We start from the raw sequence: 20352 nt of genomic DNA on the forward strand, positions 1-20352 counted from the left end.
TGATATAATTGCACAAATATTGCACTGCAAAGAGAAAAACTAGTTTTAACTAGTCTATAACTTAGCTAATTACCATGTAATACATGTAAGTGAGATCAATAACAGCATACAGTGCGTTAAAAGACATTAAATGCACTTCTGATTCGCACCAGGTGGTTCTTTGCCTCCGTGTCATGCATTTAACATCCTTCAACGCACAGCAATCTGTTGATTATCCCTTCATATTTGACATATATAATGCATAAAAGCATTAATTACTCATTAAGGCAGACGAGTAAACCAAAGTCTCACTGTTCAGTATGTGTTGTTTGAGCGACGTGTTTATTTGCTCTGATCACTACAGGTGTCATTAACTGAGCTGTCAGTTAACGTTTGCGCTCACAGAAACGGATTAGTACTCTGACAAGATAATTAGTGGCATCTTCAAACAGCTAATTATCTTCTAATAATCTAAAACAGTTTGGAAAATCTCTGCCATACATTTCACTATCTGTTAACTCAATGGGCAAAAGTCTGGACACAACGCACTGCATCAGAGAAAGTTGTGAGTATTGACATGCAGGTGTGAAGAACGGAGCCAGTAGCACTGGTGTCGCGTCAATTCAACACGTTCCGCATCCATAATAAACAGTGATGGGAGATAGCAAGCATATCATTGGAAAATCCAACATGTTTACAGCTGTAATTAGAGTGGGAGATCTCTTCTAAGATGAAGCCAGTGTTGGTCTGAACTGACGTTAATTAGTGTTTGCTACAAAGCAGATCTGATCTGGGAACAGTTTCCCTACTCATCCCTTTATGTCAGCTGGAGAGAGAGAGACGTGCACAGAACACTCTTCATCTTCTCATCTCTGAGGAATACTTCACACAAAAGGGAAGATACTGTCATTATTTACACACACTAATGCTGTTCGACATACCTCTTAAAAACTGGGTTGCTGTGCAGCTGCTGTGATGAATGCTTCAGTAAAATTTGGAATACTAATTAAAATCATTTACTTTGTAGAATACAATGTGTTCAACCTTCATATCTAGAGTCCACACTGACACATTAAATGTACATATTAACATAAAGACGTTTTTAAGCATGGTAATTAATTATAAAGAGTTTATTACAGTATTTTGTATTTCCCCTACATCACTTATGCTGCATTTACATGGCAGATTTTGATGGACAATTTAGATTTTTATGATAACCCGCTTGAATCATCTATTAAAAGTGACTCGTAACTGATTGTCTGCATTCACACTGCATTCGGCAAAGACGCAATGACCAGGAAAAAAAAAAAAAGAGCAGGCGCTGACTGACAGCTGATAATAGAAGAGTGCTCTTTTCTCCATTCCTGTATTTAATCTGTTCGCATGGTTACATTTTTTAGATTCTTTTTGACATGTTGTTTTACTTTAGTTTATGACATAAAAGTTCTCATTTGGCCATCTTCTTTTACTCTAGGCATTTGTAAAAAAGTAGGCCTCTTAATCTTAATGTTCATTGGATGATTTATTCATCTGATGTATGCAATGGTTTTATATTCATTTATATTGGTTGTGTGGTTGATGTTGCACTCTCTCGCTCTCTCGTCAGTATGCTTTTACTTGTGTTACCTGACAATATAAAAGCTTTTTTAGTCCTTGTAGTATGATATTTAAGGTTTGCAACTCTGCTGAAGTCTGTTTTGAAATGAAAGCCTCAGAGTTGACTTAATTCAATATGGTTTTTAATGATGCGCGACAGGTGAAAATCTGATCTATCTTACACTGCTGACATAAGGGCATGAATCTGATTCATATCAGATAAATTTCTACATATGAATGAGGCCTGAATCTGATTTGAGTAAATCGGAATCCCTGTGTTTTTTTTTTCCTGCTACACATGCATGGGTCATATCTGATCTGTTCCACATGGGAGAAAAAAAAAAATAAAAATCGGAATTGAGCCACTAGAACCATACAGTGCAAATCCAGCCAGTGCCCATTTTTTTTTCTTTCTAAGAGCTAACTTTTAAATATTTTGTTTAACCATTATTTTCACAAAACATCAATTAAAATGTCATTTTGTCTAAAGTTTATATACCAAAAAATAATCTTGTCATGCTTAATTACAACAAGAAGAAATTAAATAACTTAAGGATCACAGTCCAGCACTCTAATTCATTAAATTTTTATTACATATTTAAACATTAAACATTTTAAACCTTTAGGCTTTTACATACTTCTTATACTTTATAAATTATAAATTATACTTTTTATACTTCAATCTTTTGAACTTTTATTTTTATACTATTGCTTAAATCACTGTACCTTTAATATTTTAATCATTTAACACATAACCACATTAAGTATGGTCACTCATTAAAAACTATATATCTGTTCTACTAAATGATTATTTGGATTACATTATTTCATATAGTACTTATTTTGAAAAACTGATCTATCTATTTTATTTTATTTAATTATTATTATCATTAATTCATTTAATTATCATTTATCATTAGTAATAATAATAATACTTTTATGACAATAGTTAACTTAAATAGCAATTAGCTTCCAGAATGTGGTGCAGTGGCTCAGTGGTTAACACTTTTGCCTCACAGCAAGAAGGTTGCTGTTTTTTTAGAAATGTGTTTTTATTTTTATTAATTCCATGGTCTAGGATATTTAACATGTCATTCATTCATTCATTTTCTTGTCATCTTAGTCCCTTTATTAATCAGGGGTCGCCACAGCAGAATGAACCGCCAACTTTTTACGACTAAAATTGTAAAAATATTGCACTGCAAAGAGCAAAACTGGTTTTAACTTGTCAAATATATAACTTAGCAAATTATCATGGAATAAGCTGGATAAATAACAGCTTACAGTGCCTTAAAAGACATTAAATGCACTTCCAATTTGCCCCAGGTGGTTCTTTGCAAGAAGGTTGCTTGGTTTAAGGCCCGGCTGGGCCAGTTTACATTTCTTTGTGAAGTTTACAAGTTTGCATGTTCTCCCTGTGTGTGCTTGTTGGCAGTTCATTCTAATAAATAAAGGAACTAAGCCGAAGGAAAATGAATGAATGAACATGTGTATTTAAAATGCCAGAGGAAGCAAGTTATGAACTTTGTAATGGCTCTGAATGATTTGCTAAGTGAATTTACTGATAAACTGAGAGAATGAGGCTGCCACATGAATCTGTTTGACTGATTTATTGAAAAGAATCTGTTCATAAGAGTCACTTGTTTGTAAATCAGACATCACAGCTGCTCTTCTTGTTGAATTTCTCTTGCATGAAAAAAGAGCAGCTTGAACATTTTGCTTAACACTATTTTGTGATTCACAGATTTTAAAAAAAATAATGAGGGGAAATAAATTACTAAATAATTTAGTCATTTTTATCTATGCCTTTCAATCCGCTCAGCAACTAAACCACACAAGTGATGTGCGATCTCGACTAAAGTAATGATGCTAGTTGTAGATGTCAATCTTTCAACATAAACCTATATTTCTCTTAAACAGTGTCTCACGCAGGGAGACAAATGAAGCTGCTAGGAAGCGACCCACATCTATCTCCATAAACAATCATCATCAACTGTTTGTCGCTGTGTGTTTCTCATAAATTATTTACCATTCTCTATTACCCTCGAAACCTTTCTTCACCTCCCTTCCCCCTCTTCGTTGTTTTCCGCGTTTCTTTTGCTCTCCTTCTTCCTCTCCTCCAGAAAGATCTTCAGAGGTAAGACTATCCTCCAGAGACCAGCCTTGTCTCTTAACCACTGAGGCTTCGGAGAGAGCAAAACGTGTGTGTGTCTGTGGGTGTACAAACTGCTTTATTTCTGATTGGCTGAGGTGAAACGAAGCAGAGGACTCTGAGAGTAATTGGAGCAAAGGGGATTGTGGGATTGATCCATGCTTGAAGCAACATTGGAGAGACGGAGGATCAAACTAGCAGTCCAAACGACAGGTTTGAACTCCAGCATGGGGAGAAACCAACGTCAGTTTTTCTGACCGGGAAATATTGATGGGATGACACTGGCAGGAAGAGCTGGGAATAGCTGTCAAAAACAAGCTTGAGCGAAAGGATGTTAGAAGAGAGAGAAAGAATGTGCATGTGTTTTGGGGTTTCAAGTGAACCAATCACTTAGTTAACCGGATAGGAAAACTTTAACATCAAAGGATGTTCTCTAAAGATGAGCTTCTGCTTTCTGAATGAAACAGACAGTTTTCTTGAGCAGGACTTAATATGTCAGCTATTCAAGAGCCAATCATGAGAGAAAAGGGATCAAGGGTGATAGACAGTGAAATACCTCAGAAGCTCTTTCTTGGTCAGCAAGATCGGGAAGAGATCAAGTATTGTAGAAACAAAGAAAGAACAGTTCAGGACTTTCCTTCTAAAACTTTCATTTATTAGAAAAATTTAAAATATGTTATAGTTAGAATGCACTGAAAATGTCTATGTAATATGAAACAATAACTCAAGTGCAAGGGGCATGCTGTATTTTTAAAACCTTACAAAAAATATAAATATATATATATATTCATTCATTCCTTAATTTTCTTTTCGGCATAGTCTCTTTATTTATCTGGGGTAGCCACAGCAGAATGACCCACCAAAATTATTACATAAATAAAAGATAAGTCAAGGTTTTATTAGAAAAGTGTGGTAACCATTTTTGGAACATTAATAAACCCTTATATAACCAGGGGTGCACATATTTTTTTTGGTCCAATGAATACCTATAGATGTTGCTTGGTCTTCACACTGTTCATGGCACAGCCATCCTGTTTTATTCATGTTTAATTTTTGTAGTGGGGATTAATAAGATAAAGGTTTAGAATATTCTGTCATTTGCAATTTGATATTTCTGTGATTCTCACCTACATGGCTCATGTGTAAAACTACATACTACTACTGCAACAACAGTTCTGTTATACAGCATTCTACTAAACAAAACGCTTCGCTTTCAAAAGACACCCAAGACGAGCACTTTCTAATTAGTCCTAATATGATGTAACAGCACATTCTGGATCAGCTTAATATCGCCACTGGGCAAATCGGTGCTTCGAGAGAAGGAGTGCATTCTGGGAGTTAGAGGTGAGCCTAAGCAAGGAAAAGGACATGTTGAGACAAGAGAATCGTGCCGAGGTGTACCCTGCGAGGAATGTGTGTGTGTTTACTTGTCCTTGGGTGTTGAAATAGGTTTGATTTAAAGGCAAGTGAAACTAATAAGGAGATGGATGTAGGACAGCAGCTCTTGGAAACCCTCCTCCACATGGTTCACGTCTCTAGAAGGTTAACTGTCACATCAGTCTAGCAGAATGAATGTTAATGTCAGCATTGGAGGCGATGAACGACACCATATGAATGATAATATATTCGCTCGAACTGTGCTGGCAGTGTGTGTGAAAGACAGAATGTATTTTGGCCTGTTAGTGTGATGTTGGAGCGCTCGGTGATGTGGTGTGCATGTTTAATGGCATGTGTTACAAGCTCTTTCATGTTAAGCATTTGAAAGTGAGCATGTGCGAGTGTGTTTAGAAGGTATTAACGCAAAAATTGAACTGCGAACAGCTCACCTCCGACGTACTTATCACCTCAAACAGAGCCGCGCGAACATTCACTTTGCTGAAAAAGCGACTGGCCTGTTTGTCCTTGAAATGGAATCCTTTTCATTATACTTTGCCGTGTTTTCCCTCTTTATCTTTCATTTGCTTTTTTTTTTTACATTTACCCAGAATCCTCTTCTTCCCAAATGGATTCATCCCCTGTGCACACACACATTTCCACACTTTCTCTGTCTCTGTAAATATTTCAGACACTGCACCAGACACAAGTCACACTTCACCCTTCATTCCCCTTTTTCCGTTGTATCTTTCCATTTCTCCCAGGTCACTTTTTATCTTCAAAAAATATACAAATCAAGATAACAAACCAAGGCATTTCAGACTAAGAATAAACCTGAAAAATATGTGATAGATGAAAGTAAAAATGAATTACAAATGGGCCTTTTAATTTCCATGAAAGCACTGTTGAAGAAGATGGAGCTCTATAAATACATGTTTTTGAACTATAAAAGTGAGAGACTGCTTGAAGAAATAAGAATACGCTTCCAGGGTGACAGACTGCAGCTAAAATAGTTGCAAGTGCAGCAAAAAAAATAAATAATACATAAATATTTAGTTTCAGAAACTTTAGGAATAAAAATATTAAGATTTCCTTACAAGTTTTATTAAATATATTTCTTAATATTCTTGATATTCTTTAATAAAACACAATAAAACACAACACAATAAAACACAACACAAAGAAACACAATTCCACTGTTATTATTTTTTTTAATGTTAAATACTATAGTTAAACAAATGTTTTTATAAAGGCAACATAAACCTAATCCAATGGTAAACTTATATAATTTTTACTCACTTAGCTAATAGACAGATTAAATCCTCCTAATTAAAACTGAACAAACCACTTTGTAAGCTATATAGAGCCATTTATTGTCTCCACAGATAAACAACTAAATATAACCTATTTTCCTCATGAAACATCAGTCAGTATTTCTGCAGGTTGCACCAAGTTAAATTTAAGATTTTAAACATTTTTAAAAACATTATGAATAAAATCTTAGACTTACACAGGGCTAAATGCTGAGCATGTTTTTTTTAAATCCCAGTTGGAAAAGATTTTCACCTATTATAATTTAATAATACAATACAAAAAATAAAAATAGAGGCCAGGTCAGTATCATCAGCAGTAAATAAATGGAGAACTTTTAAACAAATGTTACTGTAAGCAAAGTAATTAAACGCTATTTTTAAATGAAAGTTAAAAGTTTTATTAAGATTGGGATTGTTGGTGATTGTATGAGTGTTGGTGATAGAAGATTACGCTTCCAGGGTGACAGACTGCAGCTTAAATAGTTGCAAATGCAGTAAGTAAATAATTAATAAATAACTATCTAGTTTCAAAAACATAAGGAATAAAAATATTCTGTTTTCCTTACAAGTTTTATTTATTACATTTCTTAATTTTCTTGATATTCTCTTAACTATTTGTAAAAAAAGAAACACAATTCCACTGTCCAGCAAAGAGAACATCTTCAATGTTGAAAACAATGATTTAACAAACGTTTTATAAGGCAACATTAACTTAATTCAATGGTAAACTTTAAAACCAGAAATATACAATATAATTTGTACTCATTTAGCTAATACACAGATTAAATCCTCCTAATTACAACCGAACAAACCACTTTGTCAGCTACATAGTGAACATTTGTTCACGCACTGTACTGTCTAATATAGTCAGAGAACAGACTATGTGATTAAAATCTGAATCTAAGTCAACGAGAGAAACATAACCCGTGGCTAAACAACAAATACATGCAATGAGGTCACCCAGCAATTCTAGACTCAAAATCAATATGTAGCTTTTTATAAAGGGGAGAACCAGGAAAGAGCCACTTGTCTTGTTCTTGAAATGCAACCCAAGATTTATAGCCCAGGAGGCAAAAAGACGGCAATCCTGTTGTCTTGAGTGTGAAAAGAGTTCACACTCTGAGCAGTCATGTTAGATCTCCTGCTAAGGGCTGAACAGCACTATCATAACACTAAGTAGCACATTTGACAAATTAGAGGCTGTCTGTGATGCCGTGCCAACACAATGTACAAAAAAATAAATCTAAAAAAAAAAAAAATTAATTGTAAATAATATGAAAATAAAAACTATTAGGCGCAATAAAGTTTTCAATTAGGGTTGGGTTGATAGACGATGCTCTCGTCCATCGCAGATGGCCGACAGACTCCACGATACTGGGCCGGCATCGCGATCCTCCGCCCCGGCCCCGTTGCAAATCCACTCGCAAAAAATACACAATTAGGCCCCGTTTACACTAATAGGTCTTAGTTTTTAATGCCGTTTTAGAACGAAAACGATCCACATCCACTCTGGCGTTTCACCTAGCATTTCTGAGCAGCCCTCCTTCCACACTACCACTGAAACACATCATGTGTCCTCATACATGCACCTACACAGGCACAGACACACACACACACTGTGATGCGCTCGAGACAGCTGATCCAGGCAGTCAGCGGGTCAGTAGGCTGGTTCAACTGTTAGCTTTCACGCTTGTACTTAGTAATTTTAGCGTAAACCTCAGATACTGTTGGTTGGTTCTTGTTGGTTGTGCACTTTTTTACCAACCAAGTTTGTCGATGCCTTTATAACGTCACCGATCACTCTGCCAATTCATGCCTATTCACGAGTCCTGCAGAAAAAGTGATTGACAGGTGGTAATTATGTGTGTAACTTTGTATCTTTATTCATTTATGATTTGGTTATGTGTAAAACAAAGACCATGCGGGTCAGGTAGTTAAAACGGTAGGCTACAAATAATTAAGTCATTATGAATTAATTAATTATTCATAATTAATACACTGCCGCTTATGACGACGATGCTGTCATCCATCGCAATGTTTCATATTAAGACATCGTAAGATGCCAAACTGGTTGACATCGCCCAACCTTGTTTTCAATTAAACAATTTACAAAGATATCTATTCCATAATAACTACACACAAAAAATAAAGACTTTTTCTAGCTATAGAAACAAACACATTATTGTTTTTGTTATTGAGTCATTGTAACGGAGTGTTTGTGGCAAAGTGTCTGGTGCATATGAAGAGGAAAAGAGTGCATCTCATAGAGGTGTGGTTTGTCATGAAGCACACTCAAGCAGGGTTATACACCGAATGTGCCTCGCTGTGACTCACATATGACAGTTGGAAATAACACACACCGTAGGCACACATACGCATTTTATTTAAAATGAAACTATTCAGATGGCACTCTGTGGTGCGGCAGAAATATGAACAGTGTCCTGAGTCATGGCTAGGCCCACATGGATTCTGCGTGAGCAAAGTTCTGCCGAATGTCCCGCAGATTTTTAGCCTATCATTGATTCTGCTTATTTACTTGTGTAATTGTGTGTAAATTTATATTTATTCAGTTTTTAAAATAATTTCAGTAATATCATTGACCAATATGAAAATATTTACATGATTTATTTACAATACAGTTTGTAAAGTAATATTTTCTGTCTTTTAGTAGACATATTTTATGAGAGACTTGTTTACCAAATAAGTGAATCTAATAGGATTTGCATTGTAAACATTGAATACAAGTTAAAAAGGCATTACTTTTTATTTCATATATTAAGGTTTTAATTAAATCCGCAGATTTTTTTTTACAAAGTTCTGTGCAGAAATAGCAAAAAATGTCCACAGATTTCGTCTGGCCAAAGTCATAGTTGGGTACTGCGAACAGTCACCGACTTGTGGGACTGGTGTGTGATCCCTGATAGAAATTTATGTTTAGAATTCTAAAATGCATGACGCTGCGTAACGCGTCGCTGAGTGGTCCATCACAGAGTGGTGCATCTGGTGTGCGACTACCTTCAAAAATGCACAATAGTTTACCATTTACCATTACCACAAACGGGAGTAAATATATTAAAGTCATGTTTGCCATACTCTTAATTATATATATTGAAAAAGGTTTTAGATATGACAAGTTCTTCACACTGACACACTGACACTGTGTCCTGTCAACACGTGATGCAACGTTGCAAGATGCAATAAAAGGTATCTTTCTGTCCCAACAATCTGCAACGCCGATGTGTGAAATCTCTATTTTAAAAATGCTTTCTATTTCCTCGACATCAGGAGAAGAACAGCATAAACTATTGTGACAATGGTTTCCTCAGGTACAGAATATGTGCTTTAATTAGTGTTGAATGCTCCAAATGTGACTTTAAATACCATTTTACATTACATGCTGACAGCAGCAACAGATAGTTCACCTCAGATTTTGAAAATAAAATGACTTGCAGATTTGAAAATGAAAGTAAGAACTGTTATTCAGTGCAAACCAACAACATCAGTAATTCAGTGGGCTAATATTACTGTTAAAAGAGGTTTAACTATTATTATTTAGATTAAAAGCATTAGGAAGGCAGTTTAAATGTTTCTGTCATGTCACATTGCGTTTGTTGCAGGCAGCCAAATTGCTTGTCTCTGGAATCTTGTTGCGTCACATGTTAAGACACAGTGTTAGAATGAGTTATAGGGCTGTACAGTTACTCCAAGAAAGTTTTTGGAAAACTCAACTAAACCAATTGGGCTAGTTTGTAGATGTTAAAAACACAAGCCAAATGATCCAACTACAAATCCCAGATGATCCCACAGTAAGACTAGGTTTAATAAATGCAAGAAAAACATTACATTAGATCTCTTATTGCAATAAGAGAGTCAATTTACCTGACTTTTATCTGTTAAATTCCCTGACTGTATTGTGATCTTCACTAAAGAAAAAGTTGAATATCTGTGACCAACAATGATCAGAAAAAAAGGCAGCTGTTAAGTTGAGCACAGGGCAGACTAAAAAACCAGCCATAGATGGTAGATAGTTTTTTTAGGTACAGTCTGGTGACTGCATTTGACACAAGTGATTGTAAAATAAATGACACTGAAAAGTATGGATTTTTTTTTTTATAAATGCAAAATAAAATTTTAAATGACAAGCGAAATCCCTGATATTCCATGATTTATTTAACAGATCAAAAAATGCCTTTTAAAATTGCATATTATTCCAGAAACTCCAAGACCTGTGGAGATCCTGATTTACATACACAGATCCAGAATGTGCAAAATACTAAAAAGACGACACAAACCAAATGTACTCAGTAAATGTTTACTTTAACACATCCCCATCCATCAATACATCCTACATCCCCTTTCCTCACCGTGCAGTTACAGCAACCTCAGCAAAGGGTAAAAACACTTCTTACAAAATACAGTTCACAAATCACAAAAACCTTGACAAGACTTGAAAGAAACGGGAGGAGAAAGAGGAAAAGGAAGATGCGCAGGGGCACGCTCTCAAATACACAGGCCATCACAGCTCTTACACACAATTCAGCCTTTCAGAGCGACAACATCACAGGCTCTTTTCAAATGCATGGAGTGTGGGTGTATGGAGCTCACATACAAGCCAAAAGTTAAGGTCATGAGCGCGCACACACATTTCACAAAGTGGCTGGAGACTGAAATGCACACATCTCTACGCTCACCGTCAAGATATTTCTCTGGTCTGGCAGACATGCAAGTTATGTGAGGTCACTGATAATAGTCATAACACAGCCGACACACTGACAAATGTTATTGGCGGGGTCAGGGATGGCACAAGTATCAGAGCTTATAAAGTAGCCAGAATGCTCAGAAAGCTGTGTAATATGTTTCAACACTAAAATGTACATATTTCATTTCAAGTTGTGCTAAAGATTTCATGCTACAGTACTTTTAAATACTGCTCAAACAACTATCTGAAAACCCAAGATGATTACCCAAAATTATACAATTTAAAATGTTGCAAAAGACCAATATTTAATAAATAACTTTGTCTCTACCAGCAATTATTAAGTGCATTAAGGTTTCAACGTTTCCATCAATGTAACAGAGAACATAATTTATTAAATTTTCAAATTATTCAAAATGCAACAATTAATACAAATACTAATATATTTTTAAGTGTTACTATACATACTAATACGTTTTGCTTATAATTTATTAGAGTATACTGCAACTTATCTCAAAAAGTTACTGTTTACATTATAATACTTATGATAAATAGAAATAAAACAAAAAGTACAATTATAATAATATATTTGGTCATTGTAGGTGTTTCTATAAAAATACTTGAAAAATGTCCATAAAATTATCAAATATTATTTAGAATTTAAGCAACAGTGTATATTTTAAGCTTTAGGTTATTTAAAGTGAGCACTTACTACACTACCTGACAAAAATTTTGTTGCCTATCCAAGTATTAGGAACAACAAATAATAACATGACTTCTGGTTGTTTTTTGGTATTAGAAGTGGCTTATATGAAAGGCAAAGGCCTCTAGATTTTTATTTTATTTTAACAAAATAAAATATGATCATGCATTTTTTATTATTTAATTAGGAGAGTGAGGTTTGACTTTCCTTAGACAAAATTCTTGTTAAAAATAATGTACTGTATAGAATATAAAGTCATGGTGTAATTAAAAAAGAATTAATAATATTGTATATGACTGAAATCCATTCCAGATGAGCTTGGCTGACTGCATCCATTCGTCTCTGCAATGACTCAGATAACTTATTAATAAAGTCATCTGGAATGGCAAATAAAGTGTTATTGCAGGACTCCCAGAGTTAATCCGGATTCTTTGGAGTCATCCTAATGCCTCCTCCATCTTATATCAGACATGCTCAATAATGTTCATTTCTGATGACCGAGCTGGCTTACCTTGGAGCACCTTGACCTTCTTTGCTTTAAGGAACTTTAATGTGGAGGCCGAAGTATCAGAAGGATCCTGCTGAAGAATTTGCCCTGGGGTTTGTAATGTAACGGGCAGCGCAAGTGTTTTAATACCTCAGGCTGTTGATGTTGCCATCCACTCTGCAGATCTCTCACATGTTCCCTTACTGATTATAACCCCAAACCATGATTTTCTTTCAACAAACTTGGCTGATTTTTGTAAGAATCTTGGGTCCATGCAGGGTTTAACAGGTCTTCTGCAGTATTTGTGATGATTGTGATGCAGTTCAACATATGACTCATCGCAAAAATTTACCTTCTGCCACTTTTGCAAATGATCAACTAGATATCAAGTTATTATTTTTGCTATTACAACTAGAACTGATGACAAGACTTTTGTAAGGTAGTGTAGAAATGTGTTAAAGTATACAGCAATTTCTTTCATTGTTAAAAAAACTATTGTTTACACTTTAATAGAAAATTAATTAACAAAAACATCAAATGAATAGTAAAATGGATTCTTTGAATATTTAAAAATATTTCTTTAGAAGCCTAGAATTTTGTGTCCAAACTCAACCAACTATGAGTACATATACAACATCATATAAGCCCAACAGTTGCCAAAAAAGCAAGATGCATCACAAGTTACTGTTCAATGTAGCTTTCATAAGACATTAAATACATTAAACAGTGCATGCTGCTACATCCAAATCACAATGTCAATTAATGCAGTATATGATTAATCATGCAGCCTGGGGCTTCGCTGTCATCACTGTTCCCATTTAGAATGAGAGATAGAGAGAGAGAGAGAGAGAGAGAGAGAAAGAGAGAAAAAGAGAGAGAGAGAGAAAGAGAGAGATTCATCGCACATCGTTCTTTCGGTGCATGGGTTTGGCTCTACCCTTGAATGGACCGCAACTACAGAAAGGTGAGTGTTTCCATGGCAACAAGTCGACAGGTACAATTTTAGCACCCCAAAAAGAGCACAGCCCATAATGATCTGAGGCGCTTGAAATCATCACATTTATAGAAGATGAAAAAAGAACATTTGCTAAATCTTTGCTGTATATAGCTGTCATTTGGACGGTTCAGAAATGGTTATCAAGCAGTGAATCCATTCTCTATGGAGTATGTGTGAGAGAGAGAGTGTGTGTGTGTGTGTGTGTGTGTGTGTGTGTGTGTGTGTGTGTGTGTGTGTGTGTGTGTGTGTGTGTGTGTGTGTGTGTTTGTGTGTGTTTGTGTGTGTGTGTGTATATTGAAAAAACTGCAGCAGTTCCGTCAAAAACAGTTTAACACTGAGCTTAAACAACAAGACGAGTAAAGGCACACAGGACAATTGATCTATTCTCAAACTGTTAAATTTGGTTCCCCTGAACATTTTTTTGGAGTTTGAAATACTTGTTTAAGGTTAGAGACAGAAAAAGTAGAGAAAGACACAGTTTCATTATTACAGTTTTTTTAAGCTTTCCTAATTATGACTGTAGTAGTTATGACTTCTATAATGGCAGAATGACATGCCTGAATATGTAAAATAACAGAATGAGCGCACATTACATAATGTATACATGCATGCATTTTCCAGATGATTTTATCTAAAGTGACGTTTCGTGCATAAAATGTATTTGTTCACTTAACCATATGAAAACCACATACATACAGTGCTCAGCATAAATAAATACAACCCATTTTGAAAATGAATATTTTCATGTTTCTCAGTGAATATGGTAATATACATAGGTGCATTTAATTATATTTTAGTCACAGAACATCTTTAGAAATGGAAAAAGATAATACAATTAAATTCATGCATACAAACTACAACATTTCAACAAAACTGTATAAATTTTGTTTCTCGTTATTTTTGCTATTTTTGATATGTGGGGGGGGGGGGTACTATAGTATAGTAAAACTACTATATTGTAGTTTTATGAGAAGGACATTTCTAACAAAAGATCTTTGTTTATACTGTAAATACGTGCTGCATAGCATTTTAATAGTGAAGTCTGAACTGATGTTACCATGGCCGGATCTCTCATATTCAAATTACAATGAAAGTTCCGCTTTAAAATAAAAAGTTTAAATATAACAACAATGGCATGCTTTTAAATCGGTTTTATTTATTTAGTTACACTTGTTTTTTTATTATTATTTTTTATTAGCTCAGACATTTCCTAGCTTCCCGCTTGTTGTGTGCTTTTAAACCAGATATGAAAAAAGGCTGCTTTTTCTTTAAAACAGGAAAAACAAGTATCATCAGTACATGACAACAATACAATACAGCTGTTAAAATGTCTATGAACTTTTTCATAAATATATATTTAAAAATCTACTAAAATCTACTAAACTAATCCTACACTGTAATACCCAAAAAGTTAAGGTAACTCAAACCATTTAAGGAAACCGATTGCAACAAACCATTTAAGTTCAAAAACATATATATGAACTTAATCCATTTAAGTTGAAGTAATGAGGTATTTAATTAACTCATTACCTTCAACACTGAGTTCAAACCTCTTTTCAAATGAGTAGAATTAACTTTCAGTAGATTTCGAGCTAACTACACTCATTTCTGTTGTTAAAGTTGACTGTTGGGTTTTACAGTGTAAAACTAAAATGTAAGAATCAATATCAGTTTTTCCTAAAGAAAGAAGAAATTTTCACATTAGATTAGGCATGATCAAGGGTAAAACAACACTGTGTTTGTTCAGTATCTTACACTGAACGTTATAATTTTATATATTTACAATATACAAGTTTTTATTTTATACATTTATAAATTTACAAAATACATTTATATAGCCCCTGCATAGACAATAAACAAGGAAAACAAAAGTGTATGTACATGAAAAAACAGCTAATAAACTGAGCTATTCCATAAATACTCAACTTAAAAACCACTCATCTGCAGGATTTCATTACATCAAACAAGACAATAATAGCCATAACCATAATGTCAACAGAACCGAGTGTTCAAAACAAGCTCAACTGTGAAGAATGAAGACGAGAGAGCTTCACTTACACTGAATGCAAGCAAACCCTGCTGCTCCATCAATCAAATGTTCTCATGCCACTTCTGTACGTCTAAGCTTTTTGTCCAAACTCCAATCTCAGTTCGCGCTTCGTTTCATGAACTGTTGAGAGGATTTCTGTAGGATATCTGGTTTTTTGTGCTGCGCACAAGAAAGGGAACTTCCCGTGGGACAACTGATAACACACCTCCTCACTCTCCCGCCCATTTAAACAGATAGAGCACCCTTTCACCCTTTCCCACATCAAACTAGATAACATTTCCACTTTCCAGTCTAACGTCTCCATGCCTCCATCTCTGTCTGCAGTTTCTTTTTCATCTTTTTTTGTGTTTGTTTGTTTGATTACATCTATTATTAACAGTGTTTAGTGATTTTCTCCAAACCTATTTAGGTGATTAATTACCAAGAGTTCATGAATCATTAATATGCAAGCAAATTACATGAGGTAATTACCTAAATGCAGGGGAAAAACTAAATCTTCAGGTCAATTAGAAGAAAAATAATTAAAAGCAAAACAAATACACTTTTATGTAAGTTTGCTTTTTTTTTTAATTTATGTGCATTTGATTTCTTTAACTGAAAGAAAAAGGAAACGGCGAGCATCTAGAACATCAAACATTCCCTGATCTATTATTGTATGCCAAGCAAGAAAGGACATGACATCAATGGTGAAATATGCGGAACAAGAAGGAAAAACCACTGCAGGACAAAATAATGTTTAAAGGAGTCAAAAGGTCATTCAGTCATGTACTATGAAGCCAAACTCACAAACACACCACACACATACACACTGATCATTGGCTTTATTAAAATATCAGATTAATATCTGTAAGATATTGAGTTTCACTAATCACTAGCATACAGCCTGCTTCAATTTTTTCTTACTTTTTTAGGTTTTTGTAATCATGCAATGCCAATAAATGAAACATTAAACATGTATTTGTCATGTATCTTTTTTTTTACTTAATGCATGAGCAATTTCATGCAAGTTTTCACCAAAATACAGAAATCTGAGTTTTTTGGGTAAGCAAGTATTTTGCAGTACTTTAGAAATAAATACTCAGAAATGTTTTTGTCAATATTTACAAACTATTATATTTGCTTTACCAAAGTCACACAAGTGGCAATTTCACATCTGTCACATCCATAACGGAGAGATATCACATCCATAACCACACTTTTTCCATATAAATGTAAAAAAAATAAATAAATAAAATCAATCATTTTTGTCAATTATTATCTTTGGATTATCATTATTTATTTTGTTGTGCAGTTTAATTCACAGAATCTCTACAAAGTATGTTGATACTGTAAACTCGCAGACTTTTTTGGTCACATAATGCATGTTTATTTTCCTCTTTTAAAGTACAAAACATGTTTCCAGATTGATACTTTTCTGGTCCCTTAACTCTGTGGTCAGTTGCTTGGGAAAATACAACAATGAAAAAAGAAAAAACAAACAAACAAATTCTTCAATATAATGGTCACATATACTTTCTATGTGAATTTATGTTTTGAGTTTTTTACTACAAATGTCACATCCGTAACTGGAAATGCTCACATATTAATGTGGGAGTAGTAAAACAATTGCTTTGGGATTTGAAATCACTTTATTAATATTTTTAAGTCACATTTCATTGTACTAAAAATTATAAAATTGGATTTGTTAATTTTTAAAAGAGTGCTTTAGAATTGTTTACACTGTCTTAAAATGTAATTAAATGTAATTAATCTAACATTAATAGTTAAAAGATCGCGATCTCGATTCGACCCCCTAGACAATCGTAATCCAGCATTTCTACGATTCTGTCAATCATATTTTTAAGTTCAGGAGAGAAGAAAAGGCGGCTACACGAGTCTTTTCATTGTTTTACACACATTGCTCAATGACACTGACCTCCAAATGATGTTTAATGAGTCACATACTGTATTTATAAGGTATAATTCACCTAAAAATCTAATTTTTGTCTTAACATGATGTTTTCGCGATCGGGAAATCACACGTGACATGAGCTGCTGAAGAGGATTAAAAAATAGCGCGATCACTGCATCAAACAGAGTCATAACAGATTTTGTTTAAATATCCAGATTAAATAGGCAGCGTTGGAAAGATAAGGCACTGTTTCTTAACAAACAACACACAACAAGCTGCTTGCAATGATTGGAGAGTAGGGGCATTATATAAAGTCTGACAATGTTTTAATCACTCATCAGCTGAAGCAGCAAAGACTAAAAAAAAAAATCAATCGTCAGATTTAAGAATAATAATAGATTATTAAAAAAGACATTTTAAATGTAAACTGTAAACTGTTTGCTTGGTATAAATACATGAACAATTTCATCACAAATATTAAACATTCAATCTGTTTAACATGTTTTTCACAACAAAAGGCGGATCGCCTTCAGTACTTCTATAGACGTCCATTTACCATTTCCATCAGGATTGTGAATGAATGGGTAGCGAAAACAGACCTCACCACCATTTTATTTCAGTCCATTTGTGCATAAAGCAACAGCATGAGGATATGATTCAGCTTTCATGAAAACGCTTTACACACAATCTCCTGCCCTCGCATCTAGCATTAACATTCGGGCCAAATGGACAATTTCACAGTTATATCATGGCAGAAAACACACAGGCGAAAGATGCCAGCCTCTCCATATGCGTAGAAAAAAAAAAGGAAATAAAGATGAGCTTGGTGCCAGGATGGAAAACAGAGTGAAGGATGCTGGGAAAAATTCAGCACAATGACAAACTGAGGGAAGACGTGTCATTCTCAAGAGAAATGGGCTAAATGTGTTAAACGGCAAACAAATTAGCCTTGGCCTGAACGAATCCTGTCTGAATAAAGCAATGCCACACACATTTACGCGCTTTTGTCTTATCACAAGCAAACAGTGGAGCCCTTGGTGTTTACTGGGCATGTGGTTAAAGGCTAACCAAAGGTTGTTCAGGACTGGCTGTTTCCTTCTTTCAAACACGCATAAACACACTCAAATGACTTGGCAAGCTAAAAGAGATTTTGGAATATAAATCTATGACCCTGGACCCTTCATTTTCACACCCACACATACTCTGAAATCCCCCTAGAGGTTTAATGACATGCAGACTAACTACATAAACAAACTCCTTTCTGATTATATTCATCTACTTCTCAGATTTTTGTGCTACATACATGACTATAGTTTGAACAGACATATTTGCCATTATTTTCTCTAGCTCATGTGAATCGTTCTAGTGAGTATATGTGTTAAAGGGTTTAAATGCAGTGTCAAATCCAGATTTCTTTAATCTTAAGTGATTTGTTTTTTTCTTCTTTTTCTTTTTCTAATAATTTTCTCTGAAATGCTTTTTCTATGGATGAAAACAAAGCACATGCACAAACACGCAACCTTGGAAAAGAAACATTCCAGGCAAGTTCTTTCATGTCCATGAAAACAAATTTCTACTTTTTAGAAATGGACATAAGCAGAGAGAGAGAGAGAGAGAGAGAGAGAGAGAAAGAGAGAAAGAAAGAGAGAGAGAGAGAGAGAGAGAGAGAGAGAGAGAGAGAGAGAGAGAGAGAGAGAGAGAGAGAAACGCTTAGAAAATCTTCAATACAGAAATACAAGATTATTAATCAGCTATTAAATGATAAGGAGTCATCTTTATAAAACGTAAATTCAGCCATGTTTCCTGCAGTTAAAAAAGGTACAGTATATTCTGCCCTTATTCTTGATTTATCTAATTCTATAAACAGGCATAAAACATTAACACTTTGCCCTTCAAGATCAAATCTGTAAGTCTTCCAAATAGCTTTTTTTTTCTTTTTCTTTTTTTTTTTAAATATTGGCAGGATATAAAATTAATCAAATAATAAAACCAATGCTGAATCTTTCAATAATTAGTTTGAGCAATGCAAAAGGTTTGGGGGGTGGGAGGTGGGGGATGAGAGAAAGAGAGAGAAAAAAGAGAGGGAGAAGCTGGACGTGATGAGCTTGTATCATCGAGTCTTCATGACCTTCAACAAGAACAGGAATTATTGAGAGAAAAGACATGACAAAAGGGTGATTTTTTTTCCAATCAAAAGTGAAAACAATAGACTGACTTCTGAAGAAGCCCATACATTTATATCCATGGATTATGGAGGCCATCAGCTTATACAGAATGTGTTTGACCCGATTGACACCAGAATCCTCTGATTAACTGCAGCATATAAAGAAAAATCATGAAGGAGAGCAAGAGATCTGACTTGGTCTTTGTAAAACATTTCTTCTAAATTATTATTGATATTATCATTGTTACACTATTTATTGTACCTTGGCAAATTTGACAGAGACAAATTTAGAACGTCATTCATGTCATACTCATGTCACTTAAAATCTATTTAACCAGGAATGTCACATAAGGATGAAAATATTTTTTGCACAGATTTCACGTCCACGTCAAGTTTTTCCACTCAAAACTGCAGGATTTTTTTTTTTACCGTGATCGCACATGTAAAGCTTGTGTGGTTTGTCTGTAAGGGCTCGTAGTTGGATTGAACCAGTGTCTCTGGCATGGAAGTCTGGCACGCTAACAAGGATGGTAAAAAAAACTGCCTCCAGCTTTAGATGCCAGTGAACCTCTTGAGGAGAAGTGAGATTTATTGCGCATCTCCAACTAGTTGGCCTCTGTTACACTAACCTTCCTTGAACTCCTCCTTCCTCTAGTTCTACTGCACCACTCTGAGCAGGATTCGAACCGACGTCTCCAGCAAGCCTGGCACACTAATAAGAACACTGAAGACTGCAGCCTCAAGCATTAATCTCTAGTGCGCCTCTAGAAGCCAGAGGTTTAGCCATATAGCTTCTTCTAGCAATTTTCTGTAATACTGATTCTCTTAAAACTCAGTTCCAATCGGGTCACGGCACCAATCTAACATTCGGTTCTACTCTACCATTCTACTCTCTTTGGCGTGAGTTCATAAAATTTATTTGGCATCCAAATAGCATTTTTACATTTTTT

The 20352-nt window shown here is 34.8% G+C and overlaps 1 protein-coding gene across 9 annotated transcripts in view; it reads right to left on the reverse strand.

The window, feature by feature from the left end:
• The window catches only part of dab2ipb (DAB2 interacting protein b), a 208170-nt gene that overhangs the window by 62825 nt on the left and 124993 nt on the right, over window positions 1-20352 (reverse strand). The window contains exon 1 of one of the 9 annotated variants that reach the window (XM_005171884.6): window positions 15356-15495. The exons of the other annotated variants lie outside the window; for them this stretch is intronic. The gene's annotated coding sequence lies outside the window, so the exon portion shown is untranslated. Of the gene's footprint in view, window positions 1-15355; window positions 15496-20352 lie in introns of those variants that run through there. 9 annotated transcript variants of the gene reach the window in all.

The sequence above is a fragment of the Danio rerio genome, chromosome 5 (assembly GCF_049306965.1).
Source record: "Danio rerio strain Tuebingen ecotype United States chromosome 5, GRCz12tu, whole genome shotgun sequence".
Taxonomy (NCBI): domain Eukaryota; kingdom Metazoa; phylum Chordata; class Actinopteri; order Cypriniformes; family Danionidae; genus Danio; species Danio rerio.